Source organism: Hyalella azteca, unplaced genomic scaffold (genome assembly GCF_000764305.2).
Source record: "Hyalella azteca isolate HAZT.00-mixed unplaced genomic scaffold, Hazt_2.0.2 contig13728, whole genome shotgun sequence".
NCBI lineage: Eukaryota > Metazoa > Arthropoda > Malacostraca > Amphipoda > Hyalellidae > Hyalella > Hyalella azteca.
In genome coordinates, this window is record NW_025943639.1 from 291,382 (window position 1) to 305,862 (window position 14,481).

The window sequence follows — 14,481 nt, forward strand, 5'->3', positions numbered from 1 at the left end:
ACTCATAAACATGTTACCAAATTTAACAAGCGTATTGTCTCCTCTTTGTTCCATCAAATGTAAGACGATTGGTGGCATATTTCAAAGCAAGACTTTCTATAGAATCAAACCTAATTTTGAATTAGGTGACCAGTAATATGAATGAATTCTACAATTAATAGATGAATTTGACAAGTAATAGATGATATGAAACATTACCAGCATTTCTGGCGCTATATTCAGCATTTTTTCGAATATAGCATGTTTGAAAGCAGAATAAAAGATTTCTTCCAGATGATAGTTTCACGTCGACTAAAGAGATTTTCTGAAATAGATAATTTTGAAAAAAAAAGTTTCATCGGGTCCCTAATATTTATTTTTGGTAATGATGCAAATGCGAAGTTGTATGACTATGCTGGAATAGACAAAGATAGCGGTCTACTACTTTGATGTATTTCCATCGTAGCCTGGAGATTAATTAAATCGATCATGCGAATTGGCTGCACGAACTCCAAAGAATTCAGTGCTTACATCGAAATTGATTCTCCCTGTACCCTACGTATTGATTATAGGCTACCTTTAATCATACTTTAAATCATACTTTAATCGCTGAATTGTTTTAAAAGTTCATGTACGATAATAACAATATTGTGTCTGCATAGTGCAATATCAGAAAACATTTAACGTTGAAAAAACGTTGAAACAACGTTGATTTCATGTTGAAATGTTGATCAACCAAAATTAAACGTTTTATCAACGTCGAGTTGTGACAAAGAGATATTTGGTCTCAATAGAGAATTATTTACAAGATATTTGTATATTTTTAATTACAGTCTACGTCTCAGGCTGCCTTGATACTGCGTGGGCCTTGTATCAATCGCATGAAATACAATCGATAATAAACTGTAAAACGTGATACAAATTTTAATGTTACATTATCACCTCTGCTTCTTTTCACTCCTCTGCGATTCTTTGCAGCACATGCACATTGCAGAAATAAATTACAGACACTTATAATTTATAAAAGTTAGACAAAGTCTCCATGCATTACTGTGACCCACGATGCAGCACATACACATTACAGAAATAAATTACAGACATTTATCATTTATAAAAGTTACACAAAATCTCCATGCATTACTGTGACCCGCGATGCAGCACATACAATAAAGAAATAAATTACAGACACTTATAATTTCTAAAAGTTATTCAAAGTCTCCATGTATTACTGAGACCTGCGATGCAGCACATACACAATAAAGAAATAAATTACAGACACTTATCATTTATAAAAGTTATACCAAGCCTCCATGTATTGCTATGACCTGCGACAACTCCCCGCTGAAGCTCTCGGTCAGCTCGCCGCCCTGACCGATCATGGCGAAGTCACCGAACACGTCGCGGCCGATGTCGTAGCTCAGATGGCTCACCAGCTCCCCGTCCAGCCAGGTCGTGTAGCGCTTCAGACTCGAGTCGTAAGCAAAGCAGGCGTGGTACCATCTAAACAAAATTGTAGTTTATAGTAATATTTCAAGGTTTCAATAATAGTTTGAATTTTTTAAATAAATCATTGTTGTAATTTTAGTGTTTCTTTGCGAAAAAATTGATGGCGGGTGAGAGTTGTGTTACTAACTAGAACTAACTACTAACAGAAGACTCGAATTGCGTGGCACCATCTACAGTTTACTTAAATTTTTATGTCATAGTCATTTTTTATAATGTTTTATTGCGGTAAAATTTATGGTAGGAGAAAATTGTGGTGTTAACTAGCAAAACTACTATTAAAGAGTTATTTGGGCTTGAATTAATAACTATCATTTCACGCTAAAATTAAAAATATGAAATTGTTCAATCCACACGATCAGTAAAAAATAACATATATTGAATAATTTTTGCTTTCCTACATCTATACACTTTCAATACTTATTCAATAATAAATCGAAATATAGCAACATAAATAACATGGAAATTTCTGAAAGGATTTTGAGCCTATGAATACTCATTAAGGTGTGATTCATTCAGGTTAATCAAAATTGGTGCGAATGAGTAGCGATCTATCGTCAGTAGATGAATAGATTCTTCATTATTGTCAATAGAGCAATAAATTTTCTTTGCATTGGATGATCAGTAAAAATATATAATCGGATAATCAAAAGTAATGTGTGCTCCTACTTTGCCTAATTTTATTATTTGTGCATCGAATTGAACCTATAGTAATGCGCATGAATTAGCCACTTCAACCAGACATGAACAATCAGCTTTCACGGATACAAAACATAGACAAAATACATCCGGGTATCGAGAGCAGTATAGTGATGTTAGAATTTCTCAGATACTTATATCTTTTTATGGGGCGTATGAATTCCAATCGACTGCATGGCAATCACTCGGTAATTTCCTCAGAGTGGTTACTGTGTTCTGTTTGTATTTAGGTTGCCACGGACTCTGAGTATATTAGATTCTCCCTTACTGTGTTCTAGTTGTTACTAGGTTGCCACGGACTCTGAGTATATTAGATTCTCCCTTACTGTGTTCTAGTTGTTACTAGGTTGCCACGGACTCTGAGTATATTAGATTCTCCCTTACTGTGTTCTAGTTGTTACTAGGTTGCCACGGACTCTGAGTATATTAGATTCTCCCTTACTGTGTTCTAGTTGTTACTAGGTTGCCACGGACTCTGAGTATATTAGATTCTCCCTTACTGTGTTCTAGTTGTTACTAGGTTGCCACGGACTCTGAGTATATTAGATTCTCCCTTACTGTGTTCTAGTTGTTACTAGGTTGCCACGGACTCTGAGTATATTAGATTCTCCCTTACTGTGTTCTAGTTGTTACTAGGTTGCCACGGACTCTGAGTATATTAGATTCTCCCTTACTGTGTTCTAGTNTGAGTACATTAGATTCTGTCTTCAAAGAATAATTGGCAAGTCTCGCGTAGCTTCTGCAAAGCGGCGGCTGACACTGACTGACAAATTGCAAGTCAAATTGCAATTCAAACTCCTACTGCTTGAAACTGAGCTATCGCCTTTGAAGGGGATGTTAATCACTTGTTGCTACTGACTAAGGTAATGAATCTGAAAATTTCATGAGCTAGCTTCATAGGAAAGACCGGTAATTGGCAGCAATTAGAAAGCAATTTTCTCTGCGTTACATAAATACACGCTTTCGACATCTGAGAAAACTCTTAGGATGACTGCACCCATCAATAAACATTACATGCGCATTCATCTATGTCACGGCAATTATTCCTCTTTATTTATACTGAGCATCCTTCAGGCTTCAAGGCGCTTCATTCGCTAAAGTTCGTACATTTCTTACCTCTAATTAAACAAATTAAGGTAAGTAGTAGATTCATTACACGCCAGCTTTCTAGTGCACCGGGGCAGTCGCGTCATCCAATATTAATCTCTCACGTTGATTTCTTTTCCATAAGACCATATGGATAGTATGTGAACGTTTTCTTTCTATTTTAGACCAGAAATAACTCGGATTTTACATGGTTATTTAATTTTGTCATGTCTGATTTTTCACAATGAATTTTTTTAATTATACAGAAATTTTCTCGGCAAATTTCACGGATTATTTCACTCCGATCGTTTCCATAATTGTGTCAGGGAAAAATGAAATATTCTATTACCATATTTGCCTATTTTGGTCCTTATATAGTTCGCTGAAACATGTGATAACTCTTATTAACTTCTTGCCTAACTTATCTTAACTTAACATGAATTATTATAGGTAGGGACCAGAACTGCTTTTTCGAAAGCTATACCGATGAATGTTCTCCGATTAACTCAAATTAATTTAATAATAGTGAATTCATTGCTGATCCCAGGCTTTATATTGGGAATATGCTATATTTATCTAAACATTTCTCTCCCCGCCGCGAAATGAAAGTCTCGTATGGATCATCGTCGCCTGTTTCATATAGCTAAGTCACTAAAAATGCGATTATTTCCGAAAAAAATAATAAAACATCGAAAACAGCTAACCTATAATAGACCGAATAAAGCTGGGTGGAAGCCTGAACTTTCAAGGAGTGTTTTTAAACATTTTCGCTAAGTTTCATTTCTATTTAATATTCAAGCGTAATTATGTAAGTGTGAGCTCACGTGACGCATAAATGTGATCATAATCCAAAGGTTTGTTTGGCTCACCTCAGAGTCTGAAGTTTGGCTCACCTCAGAGTCTGAAGTTTGGCTCACCTCAGAGTCTGAAGTTTGGCTGACCTCAGGGTCTGAAGTTTGGCTCACCTCAGAGTCTGAAGTTTGGCTCACCTCAGAGTCTGAAGTTTGGCTCACCTCAGGGTCTGAAGTTTATTTTTCAGCAACATGAAGTTCCAGCGCGCAGCGAACGCCGGTCTCAGCTTTTCAAGCCAGATTTCTGGAAAGATCCGACAAAAATTTTAAGGTTTTAATTTTACTTTTCGCTAAAATTCAAGAATCAGTACAAATTTTGTAATTCTTCACATAAGGTGCAGCTACGTTTCACACCAAATTTGAATCAGAGGTAATTGAGTAACCGATGCATAATACAATTTAGAATATTTTATAAACATTGGCAAGTTCAAGCGCTTGAAAAAGCTTGAAATAGTAAAACAAATTCAAATATGAATAAAACCTATTACTTCCGGCTTTATTCTTTCATCTATTAAATAGACATAAATTCCAGTTGGTTCAATTCCAGTGACTTCCAGTGACGATCAAATGTATTAAATATATCAGCCATTCCTATTTTAAAAAATAGCAATAAAATCACTCCATACAACTACTTAACCAAACCTCCTTTGATCTGATAAAAGTTGGCAGTAGCGTTATCCCTGAGGTTGAAGAACGTATCTCTGCCGTGCAGGAAGAAAATCTTGAATCGACCGCAGAGCGTCAACGATGACATCTTCCTGGTGGCCGATAGCTTAGGCTTATACAAGCCCACGCTGGACAACGTCGCCAGGCCGTCGGGCTGGAAGCGAACGACCTCCACGCTCGCAGCACCTGCAGCAGGCGGCCTCTGGTTTGTTTATATTGTTAATGTTGTCAGCATAACAGACAGCCCAGCTGCTGTCAGCATAACAGACAGCCCAGCTGCTGTCAGCATAACAGACAGCAACAGCTGCTGTCAGCATAACAGACAGCCCAGCTGCTGTCAGCATAACAGACAGCCCAGCTGCTGTCAGCATGACAGATAGTCATATACTGCATGCTATCAGCATGAGAGAGTCATGCTGCTGTCAGCATGAAAAACAGCTTATACTGCTGTCAGCATGACAGGCAGTCGTACTGATGTCAGCATGACAGGCAGCCGTGCTGATATCAGCGTAATAGACCAAAACCCCGTTGTAATGGTATTGTATGGAACCATTACTAATTAGGTAATGCTTTTATTCCAAAAGCTCATTGTAATGGTATGTTAAGGGCCATTGCTAATTAAGTATTGGTTCCATACCAAAACCTCGTTGTTCAGTTACGATATTCAGCCCATGGGCCCGCTAAGCTTAACGTCTACTTACTAAGTAATTCTACACTGTTAGAAAAAACGGTGAAAAAACGGTCCCACCGGCGTTCTAGTGGCCGGTCGCCCCGTGAAAATAAACGGTTTCTCCGTTTTTATCAGATGTTTTACGGTTTTCTAGTGTAAAATTAGAATAAAAACGGCGACGCGATGTTTCTTTTCACGTTCCGACCGGCCACTGAAACGCCGGTAATACCGTTAACGGTAATTTTTCTAACAGTGTAGAAGAAGTCTGCTCATTTATTTACGCGAAATGCCCGTTTCAATCGCGAGTTCCTCGGCTCGTGCACTTTCACTTCAGTTTATTCTTTGCGCAGATCAAAAGCTGAATACTTGATGTCTCTCTGTGGGTGCAATGACATTTTTGCCAAATTCTCTACTGAATCTGTGAGTATTAATCATAACCGTTAATAAATGAAGTGTTTATGAGATTAAATAACTTAAATTACGTAACATCATCGCCACAATACAAAATGTACCTTATTTTGAGCGATTTATAAAATGATGTAGAAAATGCAGTTATTTGCTTGTGGCAGCGTAACTTTTAGCATAACTTTTTCAATGGCAAGCCAAACAAACAGTTATTCTCCGTTGTTCCACCCAGCAAGCTTTTAGATCTGGCAAGTGATTGAATTTGCTAATCACAAAAAAATCATATATCAATTGTCTACGCAAAATCTAGCGCTCAGTTAGCCTTTGTGCAAGCGTTCGTGAACCACTGTTATGTTTGAAAAATTAACAACAGACAACATGAACAAAGCTACGGATGGCGGCGAGAAAATCGATAGCATAGCAGCGCTTGCTAACCCTAGCGCTCATATGTTCCTTGATGTAGAATAGATACTCACATTAAATTCGAATTTGAATTTTAAATTCAAATTTGAATTTAAGTCGTTCGATAATTACACAAACTCTGTAAAATTATTGCGTAAAATTATTCAAATAGTGACACCCTTCCTGCACGTAGGTAGTAGGGACACGAAATTTAGGCTGAGCCAAAATGAGTAAGAATAACACACACGAGAGCATGAAGTGCATTACTATTCACACAAATCTTACACATTCCTGTGAGTGCTGAGGTATGTGTTCTATTCCTCAGAGTATTGGACCTTTTCAAGTCAAGTGCAGCTGATCGACCCGTAACTGCCTAGGAATATATCCGAAAAATTACCTTGCGCAATCTGCATGTATTCAAATATAATTTTTTATGTCGAGCATGATTTATTAATTAGCAACGTAATTCCGCTAACTTTTCGTATGACGTGTTTGTCAGTAATTGGCTGCAGAGCAGATCTAGTGCTGCATATCTATTGATAACGCAGATTGTTTTATAAAAATGCGATAAATAATATTAACAATCTTAATATATAATATGAAAATATATTCATAAATATTATAAATTCCTAATAAAATTTGAATTGGAGCTGGACAGCATCAAAAATTGTAATTATGTGTTTCTAAATTTTGTTTAACTAGATATGAATACCTCCTCAATGGACGCCATTTGAACCATTTGAAAGTGGACCCACGTTCCCCCAAAATGTAACTCATAAGTTACTTGAAACTATTAGCATGATATTTACTGATATAAATCCGACTGAAAACGTTCAAGACACGAATCACTACTATTCAATAATTTAATTAATATAGTCAATTAATAGTATGCTTCATAAATTATATTATCAGACTTAGAAGATAATTTTTGAGAAGAATCGAGAGCTTTTATACAGACCCGCCAAAAGCAACAGCACCGCTGCTGCGGCCCAAGCCGGCGTCATTGTGAGTAGCGTTTAACTCACATCCAGATAGATATTATTACTCAATGAACAATACTCAACACCGACCACAATTCTGGGTTCTACTCGTTTTAATATTGAAGAAATAGCGTTTAGGTTTGCAATCAAGTAATCCAAGTCTTCAAACGAACTGCACGTCGTCAGCAATTAACTGTACGTAATCTGCAATGAAATGTGTGTAATCTGCAATAAATTGTGCATATTCTAGAAGGAATTTTATATAATATCTAAAAAATTTATTGTATCTAGTATTTACACTTTTCTGCTTGGATGTAAAAAATAAAATCTAGAATAAAAGAAATGTCTTGTACTCGTATTACGTCTTAACTTGAAGATACTTCTCCGTTTATTATACAAGAAAAGTCTAATGCCAATTAAGAATTTTCATTTTCATGTTTTATAAAAGTTTAATATAAATTGAGAATTTTTATTTTCACTTCTTTTGCGTAATTTATTTATAACGAGAAAGATCTCACTATTACCATATTCAAGTTTGAGACTTGATCACATTCATTTAGAGAGACTTGTTGAATTATTGAATGCTGATCTGCATGAACGTTCTATTAAAATTCATGTATATAATGTTTTTTTAATCATGAAAGTTATTTTCGAATTTTCTTTATGAGTTGATGTATAGGTACGAGATTGCACTTATGATATTATGGATTCAATGATAAACATATGAATTTAATAGAAAATAGTCTAATGCCTGCAATGTGTTCTTCATGATACAAATTATTGTATAATATAGCAAAAAGATTTCTCTCTATTTAACTACTCGGTAAAGCAGTTGATAATAAACATTAAGTATGTGGCTGAGTCGAAAGGAGTACCCAATTGTATATGATATCGAGGGGCTTGTGAAGCGCGGCGTGCAGTCGCCGTAGAGTTACACACAACAGTGCTCCTGAACCCCAGTTGCTGGGCTTATATATACTGCCCTGTTATTTGCTTTTGCTCATGTCATGTCGTAGCATTCAAAATTCACTTCAACTCTTCGACAAGAGCAGCAGGCAAGAAATAATCATGACAATCAAAAAATTGCTCTCAAACTTTAATTTTTGATCATCGTGCGATGATCGGCTCTTGTATTTCAGGGATCGTTTACGTGAATATAATAGAGATGAAAAATCGCTTTATCAAGTAAGAAAAATATGGAAGTTTAATGATTATGAAGTTTTTTTCAAAATTTATTACATATTTTTAGATTTATTTCTATGGCAAGTGAAATGTATCAATAATATGCAATAAAATCGATTGATACATATAAGAAATCGTCCAAACTTCAATTAAAAAGTTCACAAATAGAAGCTCGATAAGCATTTAACGCATTTACAACTAACAGTGGAGATACAACCGTTGAATAATATACCTGAGTTATAAATTATTGAACGATCTTATTGTATCACCAATTGTAAACCCTCTCGTGACTATTCTCCACTCACATTCTAATGTATCAAGTACGCTACATTTTCGCCAGGACGTTCCATAACTGCACAGTGTACTCGTTCTATCATTTTATTAGTAATTATTGTGAATAAATGCAAACTTGCACTTGGACAGGATATGGGTAAAAATAAAACGCGTTTGTGCACGAACTTTATTCAATTTCCCACACAATTCATTAAATTAATTTTAAAAACATAGCACTGTATGAACTTAAGGCATAAACTTCCTGAGCAGTGAAAAGGCTCGATAAAATAAATAAATATTTTATTCTTACTCAACTTCAAATTTCCACCATTGAAACACTTTAACACATAAAATCTTTCTTACTAATATTATTGCAATACAATGTAATGATTTTTTGATAACCGATAAAATATATTTTATTTCTGGGTAAACGTAACCATAAATTTGATCAAACAGATATTTTGATTTCGATGCTGAAGGTCGACATCCAAAAATACAGAAAAACCAAACCCGCATTTAATCAAAATTCAATTCCAAATCCACACGCACGAAATTTTGCTTGGTGATTATGTACAAATTTTATACAAATTTGACGGTGCAATATCGGCAATGTAAAGAAAATTTTCGTTGAAAGTATTTCACATTAGTACTGGCTGTTTGCACCCAAAGTAACAATAAACTAATTTCAGTGCCCAAATAAGTTGATTGTTTACAAAAAAAGTATTGGAGTTTCTCTGCGCGGCAATAAATATAGATTCGAGACAAATTTATTAGAAACTCAACTAAAGAAAAAGTACATTCAACATGTGAATGTAAAAATTTGTGCATTATTTAATGAAGTTAAGTATTTAATAAACCTACAATTCTCTAACACATTTCTTCCTACTTCTAAGAAGTACGTCGGCCGTATTTGCTCCCTGCCAAGTACATGGGTTGTGAGAAAAACTTGAAGATTTTGTCATATTTGATTCATTTACGGCAATCAGCGTCAGTATAGTTCGATCTTTTAACCTGTTATTCTTTCATCTAGAAATATTTGGCATCGTCCAACAAAAAATGCAAGGTTTGCAAACCGAAAAACTAGGTCGATCAAGTAATTTTGTCAATGTTGTTTTGTAAGTCTTCAACAAGGAGCTGTGTGACATTGTTCTGCATTAAGAACGCACTCTTACAAGAAGAAACTAAACGTCTATTGAGCAGAAGAAGAAACGAAACGTCTATTGAACAATTCGTTTGCTAAAAACCAGCACACGTCAGCAGAAATAATAATGTCGGTCATATTTATCAATACTTCACTGTCATGTATCCTCAAATCATGTCAAGATGAACTAACTTCAATGTAAAATCAATGCACTTACCATAGACATACAAGACTGCGTAGTGTATATCTTACCCGAATAAATGTTTTAGTTTGATTCAACAAAAAATAGTCAATATATTTAATGGACAAACTTAATACTAACATTCCGTGCGTACAGAAATTCAAAAAGGAATAATTTAATTCTAGATTAAAGCGCCTTACTTGTTTGTTCTTCTAGATTTGCTTTAAGAATGAAACCTAAAAGAAGTAATTTGCTTTAAAAAGTTCTATTCACCCTATAATTACCTATCGCTTTATTTAAACTGAGGCACATAGCTTGAATTTTTTCCAAAAAATTGTTTATCTACGAAGCAATTGAATGCAAACTTGCATTCAATTAGAATTTTCTCGGATAAATTTAAACATAAACTTGAACATTATATTTTAAGAAAGGTGCATAATTACCGTCTACTTATTGCAAGTTATTTTACATTTTTAAGACAAGATTTTTTGACAATTTTATTTTACTTCATCTTTTGCGGGTAAAAACGTATGCAATAGAAAAGATAAGTCGCACATCACAGTTCAGTCATGGTATAAATGATGAAATAGATTAAACAAACTGAATCTTTTGTGTTCTGTTCTGTTGTAAGATTAATGACCCAAATGTTACATTTTTTTGCTGGAGAGGTTTGTGTCGTCTTGAAATATTCCACCATATAAGTAACAATCTTTACACTAAACACAACCTTTCTTACTGCGGTGACGTGGTGGCCGCAAAACAACGGGTCGACATCGCGGTGGTTTTTTGCGACGTTCCATTCCTGACGATTACGACTTGAACATTTTTATGAAATCAGCAAGAAACCAACCATTTTATGGTTAAGCATAGTCGTAGACTAGGTGGAAGTAATTCGTGAGCGCACTGAGAGCTTTAAACTACGCATGTTTATATTATATTATTACGCGTAGAATTACGAGTGAGAGATTAAGGGTAAGAATAAGCGAGTTGGTGTTTCGAACTGTTGTAGCGGTATATAGAATGGGTGGACGCGATGGGTGTACATAAAACAAATTCCTAACCCGCATGAAGGTAGTAATGGAAAAAATATAATTCAGAACTCACTGCAGTGAGTGACAGAGAGCGCATTTTCTCGTCGACTAAAACGTGAAGTCACGGACAGACAGACGGACGGACAGACAGACGGACATAGCGAGCACAATAGTGCATTTTTTCCATAAATGAGAAAATGCGCTAAAAAGAAAAGGCAAATGACACATAAGTAACAATTTATCGTGCCGTATATATAGTGCGTTAATCATAGAATGAAAAGGGGCAACGACATTATGTCGTTTGTCAAATCACGCTAATGCCAGAGAACGGCGACTGTTTTTGTTCTACTCGAAAGATATATCTCAAACATTTTTATTCTTTATAAACTCGATTCAGCTTTAATGTTTAACATAAAATTATCGGTTGCTCATCCTGAACCTCTAATATTTGCAGAAGCTCGGCTTCACTCAATCCTGGTCTATCGCAAACTCTAATCCAATAAAAAGTCTTCTGGAACCGACGTGTTCTTTAACATTCAGGCAATTGAACATGAGCAACTTCAATAAAGGACTTAGGTATTTACGCACGCTTTTGTATCCATATGCTTCAATCTATTATGCAATTTCAGTGTTACTTATGTCAACACACTACTTTACTTCCGGAGCATGTGTTCTCTTAAGAACGGCTGCATAATCAAATAAACTGGATTCAGAATTTTTTGTCGATTAAATAATTCTGCATGAGCGTATGGACATCAGACATAGCCATGTTTCATACCTCGCCGTCCTGACCGACGGTGGTCATCATATTTTTTTATTTCCATTAATATATTCATAAATTTGGCAGAAGATTAGAGCTTGCTGAACGTTATGTATTTTATGATTAGACTAATTCAACACTTACAAGCTATCCTACCGATATTTTTGCTGGATAATCCGCGATAAGATCATTTCTTTTGCATAAAGATATGCGGACTGCGATGACTGAAGTAAACTGGAATAGAAAGATATTTGTTAAATAAACTTAACATTTATTTCATTCATTTTATCCATTTTATCCTTATTGTTTGTCTATGTTTAATTTTTGCATTGATTTTTGTTAATTTTTTATTTCATTTTTATTTTTTTCTTTTCTTTTTTTCTTTTCTGTGTGTGTGTTCTCTCTTTGTTTCAGATTTTCACTTACAGAGCAGTTAGACTGTTAGGTACCAATTAAACCCAGTTTAGGCAAGGGGATTTATGGACTAATTTCCAGTGCTCCTATAAGAATAAATAAGAAAGAAAAAGAAAAGAAAGATATCTGTAGGTGCGATGACAAAAGTAAACTGGAATAGTGAGAACATAAAAAATAGTGTAAAAAATAAACATGTCCAAACAGTGAAACGATCATACAAGGAAACCCCACCAATGAACCTTGTGATGAAATAATGAAATTTGGACAAAGTCCTTTTTTAATAGACATTAAGTTCCAACCCGAGTTAGAGTAGATCAAGTAACAATTAAATATTTTAATCCCAACCTGTTATGCCATGTCTCACGATTCGATCACTGATCATGTAATTGATCACTGATCAAAGACCCATTATAATTAGCGATAGGCTTCGAATAAACACACGCATACGCTTAACAAATGAAAGATACGCTTAAACACTTAAAATATATAACAATCAGTTCTTGATGCTCAATTCGTTTGAGATGTATGAGTTTTTATTTCAATTAAACCTCATTGCATTTGATTAATTTAAATTTAGGATAAAAGGTCTCTAATTCAATTGATATTTTGATCCAATAATATTATTATTGAACAACATTTCGAATGTGTAAGATTTTGATCGACAAATGCACAAAATAACTTACATGGGATGCTACTAAAAATAAGATTTTAATCGACATGAGAACCATGTACATAAGATACTAATCAATAATTGAAGTCAGAAAATTCTATTCAAATCACATATAAATGCGTTAAATAACTTTACAATGAATTTTGATAGTACAAAAGAAACGCAGGAGGTGGTATGGTATGGAGCACGTTTAGCGAGAGAAGAATGAATGCAGGCATTGAGATATAAAGTACGACTTGAAAGATTGGATGATGAACCTTGGACACGAAAAATGTACCTGTGGAACTTGAGGAAAAATGTACCTGTAAATGGAAACGTAAGTGTCATTCAATAGTGCGCAAATGTGAGTTACATGAGACATGGACTTACCCTGGAATGGTTGATGATAGTACAGAGTGTAACAGGGATCGAATAGGATGTCAAAGAATGGAAGAAAGAAATTGAAAAGCGAGTGAAATTGTGTGGTTTGAGAGTACAACGGAAGCAAGGGATGGGATGAAATGACAGCCTGAGATTGTACAAGACGATAGAGATACCAAGGTATGAGTGGGGATGACAATATCTATAGCATTTAGATGGTTGATGTTGGCTCCAGGGCTGATTTGAGCGTTAATTTGCTGGTCTACGGCTGCGCACCCGTATGAGTGCATATATGATGGTAGTAGAGGTGAGGTCCTAATGTTCCGCATAAGATCGAAGGCTTTGAGAGTGATTGCGCGGACATACAGGTGTAATGAAAGAAGAGTGGATATTTGTTTCATGCGTGAAAAGGTGAAAGAGAAACAGTGTTAAAAAAATTAGACAAAACAAGTTTCTTCTTGATTTTTTTTTATGTTTTCATATTAAACTTACTACCCATCAAGCCTTTTGCTCTAATATCGTTTCTACCTGACCCCGTTTTCCTTTTCTCTTTCTCACAAAAGGAATACGTTACGCGTGGCAGCTAGCCGATAGAAAGGCCTGACTACTGAAACTCCTGTTTATGGTCACCACGCCCCGAATCAAATCCACGTTGTGCAACTACGATAGATTGTCACATGGAAACGCCAATTTCAAATTTTCAAATAATATCAAAAGTATTTTATCGTCAAAGTGAGGGAAAAATTAAAAATTTGTTGATAATAAATACTCGAGCCTTCAACAAAACATGAATTAAATTAAAGTATCTGATATTGGAGATATTAATGGGCAGGGTGGCCCAGTGGTTAAAGTTCACAAAATACTGCAAATAGCAAGATTGGCGTAGGGAGGCGCGGGTTCGATCCCAGCTCTGGGGCGCCAGTTTCTGGGCAGTGAGTTGCGAGTTCGAGACCGCAAAATGCTGTGAATGTTCTGTCAGACTGATTATTACACAGCATATTACACAGTGAAAATTAAAGTCAGACTGATATAACCATAAAACATTGATTTATACTGTATTTAGTACTATGTTAATCATTTCAGAGACTCCTAATTATAAATTATTTACGAGGAGCTTGCTGTGCTTATTTCGGTAGATTAAAAGGATGTTTAAGCGATGTCTCTCTTCTGATCGGCGTGAAAAATGGAAAACGGAATTTTTCACCTTGTGTATGAAATTTCGGATTCA